The sequence below is a fragment of the Kogia breviceps genome, chromosome 2, assembly GCF_026419965.1.
Source record: "Kogia breviceps isolate mKogBre1 chromosome 2, mKogBre1 haplotype 1, whole genome shotgun sequence".
Lineage (NCBI taxonomy): Eukaryota > Metazoa > Chordata > Mammalia > Artiodactyla > Physeteridae > Kogia > Kogia breviceps.
The window spans coordinates 132,959,332-132,982,043 of record NC_081311.1 but is presented as its reverse complement, the minus strand read 5'-3'; the positions used below and the strand labels follow the sequence as shown (position 1 = coordinate 132,982,043).

At 36.6% G+C, this 22,712-nt stretch overlaps 1 non-coding gene across 1 annotated transcript; it reads left to right on the top strand.

Moving 5' to 3' along the window:
- Positions 1-9,088: 9,088 nt before the first annotated feature.
- LOC131751662 (U6 spliceosomal RNA) lies at positions 9,089-9,198 on the top strand. The gene has a single exon (XR_009334235.1). It is a non-coding gene; the product is annotated as a U6 spliceosomal RNA (small nuclear RNA).
- Positions 9,199-22,712: the final 13,514 nt, after the last annotated feature.

Below are 22,712 nucleotides of genomic sequence, written 5' to 3'. Positions count from 1 at the left end.
TTCTGTTGATTTGAGTGTTCTCCCTATTTTTCTTGATGAGTCTGGCTAATGATTTTTCTATTTTGTTTATCTTCTCAAAGAACCAGCTTTTAGTTTTATTGATCTTTGCTGTCATTTCATTTATTTCTTTTTCATTTATTTCTGATCTGATGTTTATGGTTTCTTTCCTTCTGCTACATTTGGGTTTTTTTTTTTTTTTTTTTCTTCTTTCTGTAATTGCTTTAGGTGCAAGGTTAGGTTGTTTATTCGAGATGTTTCCTGTTTCTTAAGGTAGGATTGTATTGCTATAAACTTTCCTCAGAACTGCTTTTGCTTCATCCCATGGGTTTTGGGTTGTCGTGTCTCCATTGTCATTTGTTTTTAGGTATTTTGTGATTTCCTCTTTGATTTCTTCAGTGATCACTCGTTGTTAAGTAGTGCATTGTTTAGCCTCCATGTGTTTGTATTTTTTACAGATCTTTTCCTGTAATTGATATCTAGTCTCATAGCATTGTGTTCGGAAAAGATACTTGATATGATTTCAATTTTCTTAAATTTACCAAGGCTAGATTTGTGACCCAAGATATGATCTTTCTTGGAGAATGTTCCATGAGCACTTGAGAAAAATGTGTATTCTTTTTTTTTGGATGGAATGTCCTATAAATATCAATTAAGTCCATCTTGTTTAATGTATCATTTAAAACTTGGGTTTCCTTATTTATTTTCATTTTGGATGATCTGTCCATTGGTGAAAGTGGGGTGTTAAGTCCCCTACTATGATTGTGTTACTGTCGATTTCCCCTTTTATGGCTCTTAGTATTTGCCTTATGTACTGAGGTACTTCTGTGTTGGGTGCATAAATATTTACAATTGTTATATCTTCTTCATGGATTGATCCCTTGATAATTATATAGTGTCCTTCTTTGTCTATTATAATAGTCTTTATTTTAAAGTTTATTTTGTCTGATACGAGAATTGCTACTCCAGCTTTCTTCTGATTTCCATTTGCATGGAATATCTTTTTCCATCCCCTCACTTTCAGTCTGTATGTGTCCCTAGGTCTGAAGCAGGTATCTTGTAGACAGCATATATATGGGTCTTGTTTTTGTATCCATTCAGCCAGTCTGTGTCTTTTGGTGGGAGCATTTAATCCATTTACATTTAAGGTAATTACCGATATGTATGTTCCTATTCCCATTTTCTTAATTGTTTCGGGTTTGTTCTTGTAGGTCTTTTCCTTCGCTTGTGTTTCTTGCCTAGAGAAGTTCCTTTAGCATTTGTTGTAAAGCTGGTTTGGTGGTGCTGAACTCTCAGCTTTTGCTTGTCTGTAAAGGTTTTAATTTCTCTCTCAAATCTGAATGAGATCCTTGCTGGGTAGAGTAATCTTGGTTGTAGCTTTTTCCCTTTCATCACTTTAAATATGTCCTGCCACTCCCTTCTGGCTTTCAGAGTTTCTGCTGAAAGATCAGCTGTTACCTGTATGGGAATTCCCTTATGTGTTATTTGTTGTTTTTCCCTTGCTGCTTTTAATATGTTTTCTTTGTATTTAATTTTTGGTAGTTTGATTAATATGTGTCTTGTTGTGTTTCTCCTTGGATTTATCCCGTATGGGACTCTCTGTGCTTCCTGGACTTGATTAACTATTTCCTTTCCCATATTAGGGAACTTTTCAACTATAATCTCTTCAAATATTTTCTCAGTCCCTTTCTTCTTCTCTTCTTCTTCTGAGAACCCTATAATTCAAATGTTGGTGCGTTTAATGTTGTCCCAGAGGTCTCTGAGACTGTCCTCAGTTCTTTTCATTCTTTTTTCTTTATTCTGCTCTGCAGTAGTTATTTCCACTATTTTATCTTCCAGGTCACTTATCCGTTCTTCTGCCTCAGTTATTCTGCTATTGATCCCATCTAGAGTATTTTTAATTTCATTTATTGTGTTGTTCATCATTGCTTGCTTCCTCTTTATTTCTTCTAGGTCCTTGTTAAATGTTTCTTGCATTTTGTCTATTCTATTTCCAAGATTTTGGGTCATCTTTACTTTCATTATTCTGAATTGTTTTTCAGGTAGACTGCCTATTTCCTCTTCATTTGTTAGGTCTCGTGGGTTTTTACCTTGCTCCTTCATCTGCTTTATGTTTTTCTGTCTGTTCATTTTGCTTATCTTACTGTGTTTGGGGTCTCCTTTTTGCAGGCTGCAGGTTCGTAGTTCCCTTTTTTTTGGTGTCTGTCCCCAGTGGCTAAGGTTGGTTCAGTGGGTTGAGTAGGATTCCTGGTTGAGGGGACCTAGTGCCTTTGTTCTGGTGGATGAGGCTAGATCTTGTCTCTCTGGTGGGCAGGTCCACATCTGGTGGTGTGTTTTGGGGTGTCTGTAGCCTTAATATGATTTTAGGCAGACTCTCTGCTAATGGATGGGGCTGTGGTCGTGTCTTGGTAGTTGTTGGGCATAGGGTGTCCAGCACTGTAGCTTGCTGGTCGTTGAGTGAAGCTGGGTCTTGGTGTTGAGATGGAGATCTCTGGGAGATTTTAGCCATTTGATATTACGTGGAGCTGGGAGGTGTCTTGTGGACCAGTGTCCTGAAGTTGGTTCTCCCACCTCAGAGACATGGCCCTGACACCTGGCTGGAGCACCAGGAGCCTTTAATCCACATGGCTCAGAAGGTAAGGGTGGATTATAGAGCTGAAAACAGGAATGGTGGGAAGTCTGTGTATCAGTCTCCCATGTGTCCTCCTTCACCCTGAGCAGCTTGGAAATGATTGTTCCTTTGCCCTGGGAGATGATTCGGCATCTTTTCTGTGGCTAGTTTGAAAACCTGCTGGTCTTGGAGAGTCTCCTGGAGAGGTGGAGGGCAGCTCCAGCACATACAGGGGAGCTCCTTCTACCGCATGAAGCCCGTGCTGGCGGGCGCCATTGTGGAGGCTCCCTAACAATTTTTTTTTAACACTTTAAAAATATTAACTAATTACTTTCCAACTTCCTTTGTTTCTAATGAGAAGTCATCTATTAGTCTTATTTTTGTTCTTTTGGAAATAATGTCTTTTTTATTAATTGCCACTTGTGAGACTTTCTCCTGGTCTTTAAGGATCTGCAACTTGACTGTAAAGTTCATAGTAATATATTTTTAAATCTTGCTTGTGGTTTGCTGAGCTTTTATCTGTGTTGATGATGTTCAGCTGTTTTTTACAATTCTTAGCTAACGTTTCTTTGAAAGTATCTCTTTTTTTTTCCATTTACATGTATGTTAGGCTTTTTACAGAGCCCCTTATGTCTGTTATGCTCTTTGTTTTGTTATTCTGTACTTCAGATTGGATATTTCCTATTGACCTGTCTTCTACTTTGTCTAAATTTCTGTGAAAACTATTCATTGTTTTCTTAATTTTCAGATATTGTGTTTTTGTTTCCACAATATTCATTTTTTTCTTATAGTATATTGAACTCCATATGTTACCAATATTCCATATTGCCTGTAATTTCTTTAGTATATTAGTCATAGTCATTGACTTCTGATCTCAATATCAAGATCACCTGAAAATCTGATTCTGTCTGGTTTTACTCTTGGTTACTGATCATATGGTCTTATCTTTTTCATGCTTAAAGATTTTTTATATAATTGTGAACAGTGTACATAAAAAAACTGTAAAAGTTCATATTATAGATGCCATCTTATCACCAGTAGGGTTCTAAGAAATGAAATAGATGATCACTTTAATGCAATCGGAAATGGGGCCAGGTCAAAACTGCACTTGATTGTCAAGATTCAATCTATTTCTACTTTGTCTTTATTCTTAGGGTATACCCACCAAGAACCTTTTTTTGTGTGTGTGTGTGTGTGTGTGTGTGTGGTACGTGGGCCTCTCACTGTTGTGGCCTCTCCATTTGCAGAGAACAGGCTCCGGATGCGCAGGCTCAGCAGCCATGGCTCATGGGCCTAGCCGCTCTGCAGCATGTGGGATCTTCCTGGACCAGAGCACAAACCCATGTCCCCTGCATTGGCAGGCGGACTGTCAACCACTGTGCCACTAGGGAAGCCCCCACCAAGAACTTTTAATTGAGAACCTAGAGAGCATTTATCTTCTCACTTCTGGAAGACTGTTGGAATTTTTGCTCTGCTTTTCAGAGATTTTCAGCTTAGTCTTGTCCTGTGCAGCTTTTTAGTAGCAGTTATGAGGAAATCTGGCTCTTTGTTTGATTGACAAAACTCTTGCTTGTTTCTTGGTTTCCCAAGAACTTTCTGCCAGGGACCAATCCTGGATTCTGTATCTCTAGCTGTATTCTCTCTCTCTCTATTTTTTTTTTTATTGGCCATACCATGCAGCATGCAGGATCTTAGATCCCTGACCAGGGATGGAACCTGTACCCTTTGCAGCAGAAGCATGGAGTCTTAACCACTGGACCAGTAGGGAAGTCCTCTCTAGCTGTATTCAGAATAAGCAAATATTCCCAGAAAGAAAAGCTAACGGAAGAATGTAGTGTCAGTTCACCACTATCTCTAGTACTTCTAAAAATTGTTTCATAGACCTTTTCTCCAGCAGAGAGACTGCAGTATTCAGTAAAATTTCAGTATTCAGTAAAAAATTCAATAAAATTTCCAACTTGGTTCTTTAAATACTTACTCTGCCCATCTATAAATTAAGTTACGCTCTAAGAAACTGGCCATGTGTTTGAAGCAATTTAAGTCTCCAGCCCTGGATGACTGCTGAAAACTCTGTTGGTTTATTTGTCCATTCTCATTGGTTTTCTCTCTGAAGGAAGTCCAGATTCTCAAGCTCTAGATCACACTCAAAATTATCACATGCTTCCAGGAAAAGACAGCTGAAAATTCTGAGCTCATCTCTGAACATTTTCCTAAATATTTCATCTGAATGTTTAGTCCCTATAATCTTCCTTGCATTCACAGCTCTCTAATGCTTTTAAAATATGATTTTTATAATTTACCTGGTTTTCTTGGGTGTTCACATTAAGAATGTTAGCCTTCTGAAAATTACTTAATCTTTTTTTTAAACATCTTTATTGGAGTGTAATTGCTTTACAATGGTGTGTTAGGTTCTGCTTTATTATCGAAGTGAATCAAGCTATACATATACATATATCCCCATATCTCCTCTCTCTTACATCTCCCTCCCATCCTTCCTATCCCACTCCTCTAGGTGGTCACAAAGCACCGAGCTGATCTCCCTGTGTGAAAATTACTTAATCTTAATTGGAAGTGAAAGACTCCATAGATAGTTCTTCATTTTGATTTGAATACTAATAAGGAGAGCAATTATTCTCTAGTTTTTCAAAGATTTGATGAGCCTCTATTGTCTAAAATACACAACCTGATACATTGTAGAGTAAGTTTGTGACCACAATGCTAAAAGAAACTATAATTTTTTATCTCCTATGCTGCCCAGTTCTTATCATTTTGTGTGTGGGGGGGGTTCAATTCAAGCCAAACTCCTCTGGGACACCTTGTCTTTCTGGCAAGAGATGTCTAACTTTTGATAAATTCCTTGACACTACTCTTCTCTGCCATTCTACTCAAAAATAAATATTTTCAAAGAGCTCATGTGTTCCAAAATAAAAGAACACATCTATTGCCTGAAATAGTTTAGATATGAGTAGAGAACCAGGGAAGAATGGAGTTTGAGTCTTGCCAGTTTCATCTCACCCTTATAATTGAAAAGTTGTTTTAAAAGACTCTAATAGCTATAGAGTACATGGAAAATAAGCTAATAATTTTTGAAAGAAGCAGTTCTTAGAATACCTTGGAAAATGTATTTTATAGGTCTCCCCAGTGCTATCCTGTTTCTGCAAACTGAAGACACAATAAAAAAAAGTGTACATGGAAGTCAGTTGTCCCTAATAGCAACATCAAATTCATCACAGTGAATCTGTTAAGTTGTTCACTTGAATATTCTGCTTCTGGCTATATTTAAAATCCGGCAAGCTTCAGAGCTGGATGAAAAAGCCCACTATCCTATTAATTAATTTTATCTTCCCAGTTTAGGTAACAGTATCCCTCTGGGCCCCAAAGGCAATCAGCTAGTGCCCTGAAGCACGCAGTACAGTTACTAATGTTAATAAAATGATGGCTCTTATTTTGAAAAATAGCTTATAGCAGTATTGATAATATTCTAGTAACAGAATTTGAAAATCCAGCCACAATACCTTAATATTAAATTCTGTATATTCAGTAGTGTACATTATCAATATACTACCACATGATTTATTCATACCAGTCACCCAGGGTCCTCCAGCATTGATCTCAAGGCCATTTTTTAGCTCTGTAATGAAGACTCTAGAGCTTAAAATCCTGATCAAATGTCATCACTACACGAAGTCAGAAATATGGCCCATAGGGGTTAAGGTAGTATAAATTCTTTTTGGCTTGCATTATAAAATCTTGCCCAGAACTAATACTAAGAAAAGGGAGAAAACAACTCAGTGAGTCAGAAGACTTACTGTCATCCTCATCTCATCAGTGTAGACTGGGTTTATCCTTCTGAACCATGTGTTCAAAGAAAAAAAAAATGCTGTTGAGAGGGTGTTCAACCAGGATGTAACTTTGGAAGTGCACTTATAATGGAAAGTAAAAACAAAAAACATACAGACAAACTTAACTAAAGAACTAAAAAAAAAAAAAAAAAAAAAAATCCACTGTTTAAAATGAGGTTAAAGTGTCTATCAACAGATGAATGGTTAAAGAAGATGTGGCACATATATACAATGGAATATTACTCAGCCATAAAAAGAGACTAAATTGAGTTATTTGTAATGAGGTGGATGGACCTAGAGTCTGTCATACAGATTGAAGTAAGTCAGAAAGAGAAAAACAAATACCGTATGCTAACATATATATGGAATCTAAAAAAAAAACAAAACTGGTTCTGAAGAACCTAGGGGCAGGACAGGAATAAAGATGCAGACCACAGAGAATGGACTTGAGGACACGGGGAGGGGGAAGGGGAAGCTGGGACGAAGTGAGAGAGTGGCATGGACATATATACACTACCAAATGTAAAATAGATAGCTAGTGGGAAGCAGCCACATAGCACAGGGAGATCAGCTTGGTGCTTTGTGACCACCTAGAGGGGTGGGATAGGGAGGGTGGGAGGGAGTTGCAAGAGGCAGGAGATATGGGGATATATGTATTTGTATAGCTGATTCACTTTGTTATAAAGCAGAAACTAACATAACATTGTAAAGCAATTATACTCCAATAAAGATGTTAAGAATAATAATAAATAAATAAATTTTAAAAATAATAAAATGAAGTTAATTTAAAAACGGAAATAATCTGGAAACAAGAGAAGTGAAAATCTCACTAAATTGCTCCATTATCCATAGTTGAAGCTTAGAAAAGAGTTAGCTATGTTTTGGATGGGTAATATTACCATTTCTAACACCATAGGCTCCGAGGCATAAAAGTGATTGTTTCATTTAAAAAAATGAAAAATATTCCAAGGAGACCACTGAAGTATTTCTGGTCCAACTTTTCTTGTAGGACATCTTATAAGCAAAAGACCTCTGTCTATATGGTGGAGTTAGAGATGGTGGTGGGTTGCTACATTTTGCTTTTGAAAGATAGCAAAATACCTAGTTTCTATACTGCTTTATTCCAACAAAAATTTTCATCATATGTATTTAAGAACTATGGTTGCCAATAAAGTCAGTCCTCTTGTTTATATTTTTACACTCCTGTAATAACAGTATACACACATTTATATAAACATCAAAAGTACTATACACGAAAACAAGTAAGGTTCCATATTCTAACAAACAAAATGATTGAAGTTGACCCAGGAAAAATCAGACTGTAGCTATAATAAGTACTCACAAAACTGACGGGATGCCTTCTAGCAGTGAAACATGAACTCTGAGTTTAATTAATTTGTAAGATATAACAATATTTTTATGAAGGTGAGGAAACACAGTTTGGTAATATTAACTATATTTCCTTGGTTAATGTTTGAAATTATAATCCAGGTAACTGTATAAATCAGGATTAAGCCAGAGAAGCAGAATGAGTAGGAAATATAAATTAAGAAATTTATTGCAGGGAACTGGCTTATACCATTTTGGGGGCTGGTTAAGCATGTCTAAAACTTGTAGGGCAGGCTGTCAGGAGGGTCAGGCTGGAACTCTCAGGCACAGGATAAAGCTGTTGTCCACACAATTTCTTCTTATGAAAGCCTCAGCCCTGCTTTTAACTTCTTTCAGCTGATTGAATCAGGCCTGCCCAAACTATCTAAAATAATCTCCATTTCTGAAGTCAACTGATTATGGATTTTAATCCCATCTACAAAAAACTTCACAGCAACACCTAGAATAGTGTTTGAAAGAATAACTGGAGACTAGCCAAACTGACTCATCAAAAAGACTACCACAGTAATATACAGAAGTTTAAGTATTGGTTGATTTCTCCAAATCTCAAAGAACATTGAAGATTGCTCATTTGAAATTCAAACCCTGCTGTCTTTAAGAAACAGTTAAGGGCTTCCCTGGTGGCGCAGTGGTTGAGAGTCCGCCTGCCGATGCAGGGGATGCGAGTTCGTTCCCCGGTCTGGGAGGATCCCACATGCCACAGAGCAGCTGGGCCCGTGAGCAGCACAACAACAACGACAAAAAGAAACAGTTAAACATATATATATATATATATTATATCTCTGATCTTTCCTTCTTATCTGGTTTTCATGGGAACTGAAAAGTTAAAGAAAGCTCAAATCTATCTTACTGTAAATTTTTGTCTCAATTTTTATAAATATAATGTGCAAAGGAGGTATTTCTGGATAAAGAGTTTCCTATAACACAAAGCCATAGAATACGCCTTTCCACTATTTCTCTTTTAAAAAAAAAATTAGAATGGATAATTTTGTTGACATCCTAAATACAATTGTCAATAATGGATAGCATTAACATTTATATATTGGTATCTTAACAGAGAATTAGAGAATTCGTTTTCATAATCCTTAATCAGTATTGTAGAAATCTGAGTCCATAGAAAGATATATGAGATTTCAGTTATTGAAGAAGATACACCATGAGGTGTCTACAACATTTTAGAATGAGTGATGCAACTTCCATTCTTTTCTTTTGGCTTTGTGATTTTCATTGTTTAAAATTATGCAATGCTGTGCTCACTTTGGCAGCGCATATCTAATACTAAAATTGGAATGATACAGAGAAGATTAGCACGGACCCTGTGTAAGGATGACATAAATTCATGAAACATTCCATATTTTTTAAAATAAATATTTTGTTATATATGAACGTCATGGTAACCACAAACCAAAATATTACGATGAAACAGAAAAAAAGAGAAAGAAATCCAAACATAACACTAAAGACAATCATCAAATCACAAGAGAATAGAGCAAAGAAGAAGAAAGGAACAAAAAGAACTACAAAAACAACCAGAAAACAAATAATTAAAGGACAATCAGTATATTTCTATCAATGATTACTTTAAGTGTAAATAGACTAAATGCTTCAGTTAAAAGATATAGAGAAGCTGAATAGTAAAAAGCAAGACCCATATATATATCCTGTCTATAAGAGACTCACTTCAGATCTAAAGACACACACAGACTGAAAGTGAGGGGATGGAAAAACATATTCCATGCAAATAGAAACAAAAATAAATCTGAGGTAGCAATGCTTATATTTGACAAAATAGACTTTAAAACAAAGACTGTAATAGGAAACAAAGAAGAACATTACATGATAAAGGATTAATCCAATAAGAGGATATAATTGTAAATATATATGCACCCAACATAGGAGCACCTAAATACATGAAACAAATATTAACAAACACAAAGGGGAAAACTGACAGTAATACAATAATAGTATGGGGACTTTTAACATCCCATTTCATCAACGGACAGATTATCCAGACAGAAAATCAACAAGGAATACTGGCCTTTAATGACACATTAGACCAGATGAACTTAGTAGGTGTATATAGGACATTTCATCTAAAAGCAGCAGAATACACATTCTTTTCAAGTGTGCATGGGACATTCTCCAGTATGGTTCACATACTAGGCCAGTCTCAATAAATCTAATAAGATTGAAACTCTATCAAGCGTGTTCTTCAACCACAAAGGTATGAAACTAGAAATCAACCACAAGGAAAAAAAAACTGCAAAAAACACAAAACACATGGAGGCTAAACAATATGCTACTAAGCAATCAGTGGGTCACTTGAAGATATCAAAATATACCTGTAGACAAATCAAAATGGAAACACAGTGATCCAAAACCTATAGGACACAGCAAAAGCAATTCTAAGAGGAATGTTTATGGTGATACAAGCCAACCTCAGGAAACAAGAAAAATCTCAGATAATCTAACCATACACTTAAATAAGGAACTAAGAAAGAAGAAGAAACAAAATCCAAAGTTAGTCGAAGAAAATAACCAATAAATTCAGAGTGGAAATAAATGAAGTAGAGACTTAAAAACCTACAGAAAAGCTCAATGAAACTAAGAGCTGGTTTTTGAAAAGATAAATAAAATTAATAAACGTTTTGCCAGACTCAACAAGAAAAAAGAGAGAGGGCCCCAGTAAAATCAGAAATGAAAAAAGAGTTAAAACTGACACCACAGAAATACAAATGATCGTTAAGACATCACTACAAACAGTTGTATACCAATAAAATGGACAATCTAGAAGAAATGGATAAATTCCTAGAAATGTACAATCTTCCAAAACTGAACCAGGAAAAGATAGAAAATATGAAGAGACTGATTTTCAGTAATGAAACTGAACCAGTAAAATAAAAAACAAAAAAAACAACAACCAAAAAACTCCCAACAAACATAAATTCAAGACCAGATAGCTTCACAGGTAAATTCTACAATACATTTAAAGAAGAATTAACACCTATCCTCTCAAACTATTCCAAAAAATTTCAGAGGAAGGAACACTTCCAAACTCATTCTGGAGATCAATATCACCCTGATATTAAAACCAAAGAGATCCCAAAATAGAAAATTGCAGGCCAATATCACTGATGAGCATAGATGTAAAAATCCTCAACAAAATATTAGCAAACTGAATTCAATAATACAGTAAAAGGATCATTCACCATGATCAAGTGGGATTTATTCCAGGGATGCAAGAATGTTTCAGTATCTGCAAATCAATGAAGGTGATACATCACATTAACAAATTGAAGATTAAAAATCATATTAACATCTCAATGGAAGCAGAAAAAGCTTTTGACAAAATTCCACATCCATTTGTGATAAAAACTCTGAACAAAGTGGGCATAGAGGGCACATACCTAAATATAATAAAGGCCAGATATGATAAACCTACAGTCAACCTCATACTCAGTGTTGAAAAGTGGAAAGCTTTTTTTTTAAAATCTGCTTTTTATTCTCTAATCTTTAATTAATGTTTGAACATTACATTCCTAGAATAACTCCACTTGACGTGGGGTATTAGTCTTCCTCTCTGCTACCTCAGTGAGTTTTCACCTCACAGGATCCCCACTTCCCTACTATCTAGCTAGAAAACCAGGGTTTTATTTCTCGCACTCTGTTGCACACTGTTAATAATTGTGACTGCATTTGAGACCAAGTGTTGAGAGGATGGAGAGAGAAAAAAAAAGTGGTACAGATCCTCTTCACACTTTGGGGACCACAGTTCCTCTGGACAGAGAGAAGAGTTCACATCCTTTAGAGTTTGTGGAGCCTGCTCAAATATTGATTTCATTGCTGTTCCCACTTCCATGGGAATGCCTGGGGCTAGAACAGGGGAGGATGGATGAAACAAAAATATAGGGGCTTTCCTTCACTCTTTCTGACCCCTCAGAGCTTCCTTTGTCACTCCTCAGATCAGAGACAGAGGCCTTCCCTTGGCACACTTTCTGTCTACACATAGTGAGTAGTTACAGGGTTCAAATTTCCTTTGAGTCCAGCCTGGGAACCACCAGAAAAAAATGAAATGGGAGACTCCCCTCCAGTTCAGTGGTACTTCAAATCATGGTTTCCTTCTCCAATCTACCTGCTCTTATTATTTTTCAGAGTCCTCAGAGGGCTTCTGCATGCATTGTATTGAGATTCTAGCTGCATTTCAGTAGGAGAGACAGAGTGAAAATGTCTTACTCCATTTTACCCAGAACAAGGACTGACACAGGTTTTATTAGGTAAACATAGTAAATGAAATACCTTTCATACCTCTGAGTAGAATATATTTACTGTTAATATTTTACCTTAAAATGCATTTTGATCTTCAGAAGTTAAGAGGGTCATTCCTCTAGAGTTAAACTATACAGATTTTTTATTTGCAAACTTCTGCCCTCAGAAATTACAGCAGAAAAAATGCATATCATAGATTTAAAAATAATGAATCAGAGTCATAGATCAGATGACATATATAACAAAAATCTGACATCTTTGTAGTTCAGGAGTTTGAAAATAATTGCATTTCCCTGAATTCTCATTAATAAAAACCATTTATTCTTGGGAACAGCTTATGAGCCTGTCATCAGATGCAGTTCATTATGTGGCTTTGCATTACTATTATCCATTTTGGCGTAGCCTCACTTATTCTTAGCAGGGTTGGAACTTCTGCATTGTCGTCATCTAAGTGCTTTCTGTGAGGTAGCAGGGTGATGGTGGAAAGACCAATATGTTTGGAGTGTGAGCGAACACTCAGACTTGAATTTTCCTCTTGAAAGGAGTTATTTCCCATCTGGCACTTTTTAGCTAAAAATATTAGATGCTTGTTTTGACTATTACCTCTGTTGCTGAGCCCTGAGTAAAGAAAAAATGTAGGTATCTGTGAATTGGAGAATTTTTAGGTTCATGGGAACTGCAGACTACCTGAAGAAGTATTTGGCATGCCTGGGCCTCAGTTGCCCAGGATCTACAAAATGCCTATGAGCAGAACTTCCTGCATCAGGCAGCACAGTGCTGAACAAAGAGAATGAGCTAGAACACCTGGATTCTAGACTTCGTTTTACCATAAAACAATGCTGGGTTAGAATTTTCTAGCACTTAAACCCCCATTGTCTCATTTGATCTTCCCAACCCTGCTGTCAGCCAAGAAGACCTCATACTATAATATTTTCCCAGTTCTAGGGATGAGAAACAAAGGCTCAAAGCAGTTAAGATCTTCTACTCTCTGTTAATCTAAGATTCTTTCCGCTTGAATGTCACTAGTGAGATGTATTACTAGAAGACTCAGTTTCTTGATCTGTAAACGTAAAGATTTTCACTCCCAGGTTTTTTCCAGATCTTTTCAAGTTTGATCTAGTCACATTTTCACATTTTAGATACCTGCAAAACATAATCTTTTACTTCATAAATGATTTCTTAGGAAAAGTTTCCTGATTTCTCAACCTATAAAATAGTTCCATATTCTGTCACTAAAATATCAAGCATTTCTTCTGATCATACTCTAGTGCGTATGTATTGGCTATGGATAAGGGCAGAGTATATCTTAGTATAGTTGAATAGCATCTGATTTCTCATTGTGTTTACAGAATTATTTAATTTGAGAATTATGATCTATTTTAAAGGCTATTAAATTTTATTGATCTTATTCTCTCAATGTAATTTGTCTCAGTAATATACACATCCAGTAGAAAGGCAAAGAATATAAATGGACAATTCATTAAAGAGGAAATATAATTAGACTGGGTAGGTAGATAGATAGGTAGGTAGATAGATAGCCTCAGTAATAGCCAAGTAAATGCAAATTTAATAATGAGACACCATTTTGCACGCATTAGACTGGAAAAATTGCAAAAGGTTAATCACATACTGTGATGGTAAGCGTATACAAAAATGGGAAACCTCATATACTCGATCATATGAGTTAATATTTGTTAAGTCCTTTATACAGTGTCTGGCTTATAGCAAGCATTTAAAATGCTTGTTAAAAATCAATCAATTAAATAATTAAACTGCTAGTGCAAGTTTGAATTGCTTCAAATCATTTAGAAAGTTATCTGGAAATATCTATAAACATTAAAAATTCGCTTAACTTTTTTTTTTTTTTTTTTTTTTGCGGTATGCAGGCCTCTCACTGTTGTGGCCTCTCCCGTTGCGGAGCACAGGCTCAGCGGTCATGGCTCACGGGCCTAGCCGCTCCACGGCACGTGGGATCTTCCCGGACCGGGGCACGAACCCATGTCCCCTGCATTGGCAGGCAGACTCTCAACCACTGTGCCACCAGGGAAGCCCTAAAAAATTCACTTAACTTTTGAGTGAGCATTGTTGCTTTTGGCAAATACCTTACAAAAATAAGAGCATCACTATTTAAGAAGGATTTTTATTTCAGCAAAAATACTGAAAATAAAGTAAATGTTCATCAGCCAGGGAACAATTAAATAATTTTATCAGAGTCCCAAGGAAACAAATAAGTCATGAGAATTTGAGTTTATTCACAAAATGGATATTTTAAAAGTATAATCAGCATGTAGGGAATACATAGGAGCTATTTCAATAACCCGGTTTGAATAGGAATAGAGCTATTACACTCCCTGGGCCCAAGGAGAGGAATCTGTGACCACACTGAGAAGGAAAGTAGAGTAGAGGAAAACTCCTTGGGAGGAGAAGTGGCCTTCAGTTGAGGGACAGAGCCAGGCTGAGGCAAACTTGCATGGAGGGGGCCAGGAAATAAGTACCCTACCCTCAGCCTTTTTCTTTAACTTCTTGCCGGGGCTTCCTATTTGTTAACCCCATCAGAACCACCCAGGAGCAAGGGAAGACATGAGAGTCTGCTTCCCAGAGTGCAGAGTAGAGATGGGTGGAGAGAGGATCTGGGTGGTCAAGCAGAAGATATCTAATACAATACTCATGTCACATGGAGATTATGGAACAATACACAGCAATGGAAAAGAGTATGAACTCATATGGATGGTCCATATCATGGATATATGTATCCATGTATGTTACATATTTGGGAAAAAAATGGAGTGTAAAGTTTGAATATGATTCAATTTTAAAAACAGTAATTGTGTGTATGTGTATATATGTGTTTATATATGTATAAAACTATATATATATACATGCATGTGAATATATTAGCTTTTTATTTTAGAATTTCTACAAAGTCCTTTGAAATCTGTTAGAATGATAAGACGTCAGGAAGATTGTGATAGTGCTAAATGCACTTGCGTGTTCATGGCAGGTGATTAGTAATATATGTTAGCTGATGGAGATGGCTGAAATATAGTTTGTTTGTAATTTGCATAAACTAAATTTTGCTTTGTAATATGAGTAGACAGCACAGTGTGCAGATAAATGAACCTTCAGAAAAAGAAGATGCCAATTCTGTGTTTTTCTCATATCCACATGGCTAGAATTTAAATGGAGCAAAGCATACTGGGATCTGACCTGCTTTTGAGTCAGGGAAACATAACAATCATTTGTAGTCAACTCCAAAGCCAGGGAATTCAATGAGGCCCTTAGCTCTGCAGCAACTTATCTCAAAGTCAAATTTTTACCTTCAAGTCTGGAACATTTGTTAGATGTTATCAGGTAACAAATCTGTTTTCTTCTGTTCAGTTGGGAGTCTCTGAGTATTTCGGAACATTTTTGTTTACAGAAAGACTTTCTATAAACATCCTCTCCCCCACTTTTAATAGATGCTTATGTTTATAACACATTTCCCATTTTTAAAGTGTTTTCAAATGTCATTGACTTTCAAATATTACCTTTTCACAAAGCAACTTGCAGACCTTGTTGTTTTAAAAACACATGCCAGATTTGGACTTGCTACAGATAACACACCACGCTTGCACAGATGTTTCATCAGCCTTACCTGGGATCATTTTCAAAATTCCAGGGCAAGACAGGAGTCCCACGGCCCAATGCCTGGAACGCAGCCAGTCTCACGGCACTGAGTCAACATGACACACAGTGAGTCAAAGCTACAAGATACCAAACATCTGGTGTTCTCTCTTTCTTTCTCTCTGTCTCTCTTTCAATGTCTCTCCGTCTCTCTCTCTCTGAGAGAAATATGGATGCTCTGGCATTACGGGGACAGAGTCTATTGGAAAGAGTCCTAAGAGAGCCAAGGTTTACGTGTGAGCAGGTGGGAAGGAACGTGAGTCACACGGGTCTTTTCAGGCCTGGCTGCACATGTGCGGAGCATTGGCCATCATTAGTGTCAGCTTCTGATGTGAAAGGCAGCAATTCCATAGCTGCATTTTAGAAAGAAAAACTCAGGTGTGACAAAGACTTTGCTAAAAGGATATTAAAATAGGACTCTTATTTTTAACATCTTTATTGGACTATAATTGCTTTACAATGGTGTGTTAGTTTCTGCTTCATAACAAAGTGAATCAGCTATGCATATACATATATCCCCATATTTCCTCCCTCTTGCGTCTCCCTCCCTCCCACCCTCCCTATCCCACCCCTCTAGGTGGTCACAAAGCACCGAGCTGATCTCCCTGTGCTATGCAGCTGCTTCCCACTAGCTGTCTATTTTACATTTGTTAGTATCTATAAGTCCATGCCACTCTCTCACTTCATCCCAGCTTACCCTAGGATTCTTACTTTTTAACCTGCCGGAGTGGAGCCTTGCATTAAGGACATTTTGTTGGTACTTCACAATGGACTTGTGTACATTTGCCTGAGGAGCAATTCCTTTGGGTCTAAATTCTGATTACTTAACCTAAATGATCTACCAGATGGAAATTATATCCTTGACATTGTAGAATTATAACTCGAATGAAATAGCTCATAATTAGTGAAGTCTGAATGATGTTTTAAATCATAAATTCCGTGTAGCAAGCTAGATCGCAGTAATAGTGAATGAGCTAGTCTAATAATTGCTTACTCTATTTTCGTGATTCATCGTGTAACTCTGGCTGCCTGATGGTGGTGGTATAGGTAGAGATTCATAAAGTGTCTGAAAGCTTTTATGATAAAGAACAAACAGGTAATTATTACTGAAAAACTTGAATAAATCAGGTCAAAATTTGAGAATCTTAACGTTTTCCCATACCTCCAATATCCGCTACTTTAACATATAGGAAGCTTCTATGCTAGTAGGAAATGGAGCAGAAAGCAAAACAGAGCAATAAGAAGTTAAGGGAATAAGTAACTAGTGGGGGTAAATCCCAGACTATGACTGTTTTATGATGTCAGGGAAGTTAGAACAAATGGCCACCAAATGATATGACAAACTTCTTGTGAAATATGGCTGAAAAGCAGAATGGCATGTCAGTACTACAGGTAAGATGCTGACAAAGGGGTCTTTGTCTGAATAAGAATTTTTCAGCTGGCTTCCAAGTGCATAGCTGTGCTCAGTCCATTTTCTTCTTTATTCCTACAATGTTACTAGTAAAGAGACTATGCCAGGCAGCAATTTTGACAGTGTCATGTCACAGTATGTTTGCAGATTGGAGCCTACTGATAATCCTTATGGAGATAATACTAAATTCTTACTAGCAGTTCACGACTTAATACTGACCCATAGATAAAACTGTCTGTAATTTTCCCTGCTGCCTCTCAACACCACTGATTTTCTCTCACTGTCACCTGCCCTTTCCCCACTCCCCCCCACACTGTGGTAGCTCTTAAGGAAAAGCTAAAAATTTGCTACCCATTTAGGAAGCCTGTGGATGCAGAAGCAGTGGGATATATGAAAAGGTGAGAAAGCAAAAAAAGGGAAAAAAAGATGTTTTAGGGGAAGTAGAGTTTCATACTCGTAGACTGTGCTGATACGCCTACCTGGTGACCCACTGCCAAAAATTCTTCCTGAGCTAGCGAAATTTTCCACTTAGCATAATATTCAGTCAAAGGTCAAAAGCCTCTTGTGGGGTTTCAAAAATTAGCAGAAGTGTCTAATACCTGTTGAGTGACTGCTCAGTAACAAGCATTTTGATAGATATTTTATTCTTACAAACCCCTGTGAGCTATGATACTATTAATCAAATTTAAGATATGGGCAAGCAAAAGCTCAGAAAAAGGTTAAGTAATTTACCAAAACCAGGGTGATGGAGCCAAAATTCAAAGACAGAGAGTTTTTGAATACCCCAGAGAGTATCTCTGCTGCTGCTTTTGCCATTCCACCTTGCCTTCTGCATTGTTAGCCATGTTTCATGGTTAAATGAGATTTAACTCAACATAGATCCATTCGTTTATCCAGCGCTCAGCAGGCATTCGTGGAGCTCTGTGTGGTGTACTGTGTTACTTCCTGAAGCCTGCTGAGATTAGGTGCACTGGCAAATTGAGTTTGGCGTGGGACTGGGTCAGATGGTCGCAGGCTGATCGTTTAGCTCAAGCATTGATAGGTGCTGCCTGGTGAGGACTCCTAGGGATCTTGTGGGCTGAGAGTTGGAAAAGAACTAGGTAACAGAAAGTGAGAAGGTATTAATGACTAGTTTTACGTCTTTTAAAATATCACTAGATTTCATAGCTTCTAAATGCACCAACTGAACTACATTTTCCAAAACTCTCTGCGTGTTTCTGGCTAGGGTGGAAAAGAAATCTTTTCATGAGAGATTTGGAAGGCAAGAGTGAAGCAGCAACCATTTTTGTCTTTATGCTCAGGTCAAGGGAGGTGCTTTTGTTGTTCACGTGTGTTGTCACTTAGCTGATGGCTCACCTTGGGAAGAGTGAGTAGCCAGGCCTACAACTGCCTCATCTTCCCCGATCCTCCTTCAGTGTTTCTGACAGTGTTTCCGTTGGAGTCGTGTTTAGCTCCGTGACAAAGGTTACCAGCTTCTGTCCTCATAGAGTTACAGCGAGTAACTGAGAGGTGCCAGCTGGTCCTCGGGCTCCCCGCTTACAACCGTCTCCTCTTCCAGACCATCTGTGACCTGTGTGTTTCAAGCTCCGGCGTCAGAAACAAAGGCAGTAATCTTACTGAGACTGCTTAGCCAGCTTCCACACTGTGTGAGATCAGATTCCTCTATCAAACTCTGCTTCTCTGATTCAACTCTGACCAATACACTAGGAAAGGAGGGATCTAACTATTTTCCCTCCTCACTTCTAGATTGCATGACCTACCTGCATCTAATACTCTTGGAACCTCAAATATTTGGGTGCCTCAGGAATTGCATGTCTATGAGTCAGGAAGCAGGCTCTCACCTGACACCAAATCTGCCAACATCCTGATCTTAAACTTCTCAGCCTGCAGAAGTGTGAGAAGTAAATTTCTGTTGTTTATTAGTCACTCCATGTTCTCAAGTACCCCTTCTAAGCCCCTATGGGCTAACAAGTATCCCTCTGTATTAGGAGGCCAAATTTCTCTTCTACACTTCAAACTTTTGTATATCGAGTTGCCTACTGAGAAAGTCCAATTAGATGTACTATATACAAACTAGAATTTAATTTGTTCAATATCAAATTGATTATTGCTCATCCCATACTCTGAAAAAACAAATGAACTAATAGATAAGCAAACACCCCTAATATTCTCTCATGTTTTTCCCCTTAACTATTGGAACAACTATCAATCCAGTGCTCAAGCCAGAATGCTATCGCAGTTTTCTTTTATTCCTTGCTGTTCTCTTATTCTTCACATCCAATCATCCAGCCATAAATTTTCAAAACATCTATCAAATCCATTCATTTCTCTCCACACGACTATTTCAGCTCAAGCCACCCATTCTCCAAGAAATGGCCATTGTTAATGTGTGTATATGGTAAGATATAATGCAATATATGCATTTGCTACATGTACATTATATATTTATTGGCAATATGTACTTTATATATATTTACATATATGAGATCATGTTACACATACTTTTCTGAAACTTTTTTACTTAATATTTTATAAACCAATTTTTATCTAGTGCAAAATGTGTTGAGTGTACCATTATTTATTTAAATTATACAAGTAATAGACACACATAGTCAGAATGCATACAGAAACTATGAAATATAGAATAAAATTTTCCTTTTCCCATGGCTTCATTTCCATTCTGCTATTGCAGTCACTGCTAAAAATTTTATTGCGTTAGTCATACTGAGTTTAATATTACAACTTTAAATCCTGTGCTATACCTCTGCTTTTTAGTTTGTCATCATTGAAGAGTATCTATTTACTCCCTTAGATAAAGGATGAGAATTCACTGCATTTATACCATCTTCCATTCCCCTGCCACAAATTGGACATTGTTCTACTGATTTATTTTTAGTGTTTCATGTAGTAATTTTAACTTTTAACTGTATTCTTAAGCTTTTATTTCTTTTATCAACTTTTAACAATATCTATGGATTCTACTTTATGAAAGGTAAGGAAATTAATTAACCCACTGATCTTTTCCTAGACCTTATTTTTCTCCATTCCATATCTCAATTTCTGTTGGCTACATAATAATTTTTCCAACATCAAGATTAATAATATTGCCTAGTATGCTGAGTTACATCACTATAGTTAAATACACTCTCCTTTATTTCTAGGTTTCTTCTCAAGGGTGAAAACCAATAAATAACATTTGTTATACCCACGTCTAAATACACGTATTTACTGTACAACCAAATAAAATATTTAGACTGTAAAAGGAACAATAAAATGGTGTGTAACTCTAGATTCCAAAAGGCAAGCCTCACGGCTTCTCTTTTCTTTCCTTTTCAGTGTCCTTCGTTTCTTCTGGGTAATTTCAAATGTCTTTTTTTCTATCCTATGTAATACTTCTTGGATCACCAAGAACACATCTGCTGCTTAACAAGTTGGTTTTATTACTTGTTGTCATAGGGAAGACACATGCCAATGGGAATTATAGGCCACCTCAGTAAGACGTGTTAAAATAAACTGACTGTTAGAAGTTTTCTGAGTTCCTGAATATCCCCCAAGTTTTATTTTCTTCTCACACTTGATTAATAATTTGGCTAGGTATAGAACTGTAGGCTTAGAATTTGACAGTATTAGTCAATTATCTTTATTCAGTATTGCTGATGAAAAGTCTGAGGTAAATGTGTTTTTTATTTCTCAATATGTTTGTTTTACTCTCCTACTTTCTCTCTCTTGAATCTTTCAGGATTTATCTAGGTGTGGGTTTCTTTGTAAGTTTTCCACTAATTCCATGGGTCCTTTCAACTTAAATATTTATACTATTCTTCAGTTTAGAAAATTTTCTGTTAGTTCTTAAATGTTTTCTCTCCTCTGTTAACCCTATTTTCAACACTCTATTTTCTGTATCTTTTGAGTCTATCCTCCACATACTGTAACTTTTCTTGTATATTTCTGCACTTTATCTTTTAATGGTATATTCTAAGAAACGTCTTTAATTCAGATCACTTATTTGGTCTTTAGTTATTATATTAATCAGAAAATTTGCTCTCTTTCTTTTTGAAAGCAAAAACTTTCAAGAACTTTACATATTCCTTTGATTTTCTTTTCTTTATCATGTCATCCTGGTTTATTTGAAAAAATGCAGTACCACTTGAAAATCTATGAAATTATTAATTATATATTTTAATTACCTTTTTTCTTTTGATACTTTGTGTCCTAGGCAGTTTTATTTTTGCTGTCACACAGGATGTTGATTGTCTTAAACTGTCTGCTCAGTCTTGATTGCTCATTTATAAATAATAGAATGACTAAATTGATTAATATAGGCAGGGAGCCTGAAGACCTATGCACTTGCCAAAACGAGGGCTTGACCGTGGAGGTGGAGCAGGATAAGCGATTTCCATCAAGGGCAGATTGGATTTTTTAGTTTCCCACACCTTATCTGCTGTGACAGTCAGGACTTGCCCAAAGCTCCAGTGTGCCTCTCTCCTAGGACCTTAAACCCTCCCCAGACAGATTAAAGACTTTCTTTAGTTTGCATCAGGATTTTACCCAGAGGGCAAAATACTTAGTGTCAGTCACTCCCTTTTTCCTGTGCGAGAAAGGAAGGAGTTACTCACTCAGCTATTTTGTTATCAATTATTTAATGAATTTTTCTGATGACCCCAAGGCCCACTTCTGTTCTTAGGTTTTGTTGGCTTTAATTTAGCACTCCTTTAGGAATCACTGGGGGAAACTAGTACTCACAGGTATCTTGGGTTTTTGTCTCCAGGGCCTCTCTGGATGTTGTGCAGGATGAACAGGGCACAAGTCTTTGCGAATGGAGACCCCTAGAATTGCATAGTGCACAACTTGAAAACCGTGCTTTGGTATTTCATCTGCACCAATTTCTCTGCCAGTCTGTACCTAGCTCCTGAAATGTCTCTGAATTATCTTCATGGATTCCCAATGATATTCCTTTTTCTCTTGAAAATATTATTTTAAGTATTTTAATGTGACTTTGGAAGGATGGAAAAAAACAAGTATTCTTAGACCAATGACTTGAATCAAAAACCATGCATTATATTTCGTTTTATTATTTTTCCTAGATATTATCTATAATTAGATGAATACCCTAAATATTGTCACTCTAAAACTCACAGAAGGGGGAAAATAATCACGTTTCTCACAACATGTATGTATAAAAATTTCAATTTTATTTATGAAAAACTATGACTTCCTCAGCTTAACTTAGAATTAACTGAGAAATTTGGGGGGAACTGTCTTTATCAGCCTCTGATACTTTAAACGTAGAAATACATTAAATAAAGGTGTATGTATGTAAGTGAGAGACAGAGTCATGAGGATGAAAATTATTTTAAAAAATAAATGATAATATTTATGTCTGAGAAGTTCCTCTACTTACAAATTTCAGGTAAGATAAGTAAGTTTGATTCAAGGGCAAAAGGATTAGAAACTTACAGTTTAAGAAAGAAGAAAAAAGAGATAGAAAGGAAGGAATAATAGCCTAGGTATTGACTATCTCTTTCTTTCCTATTGA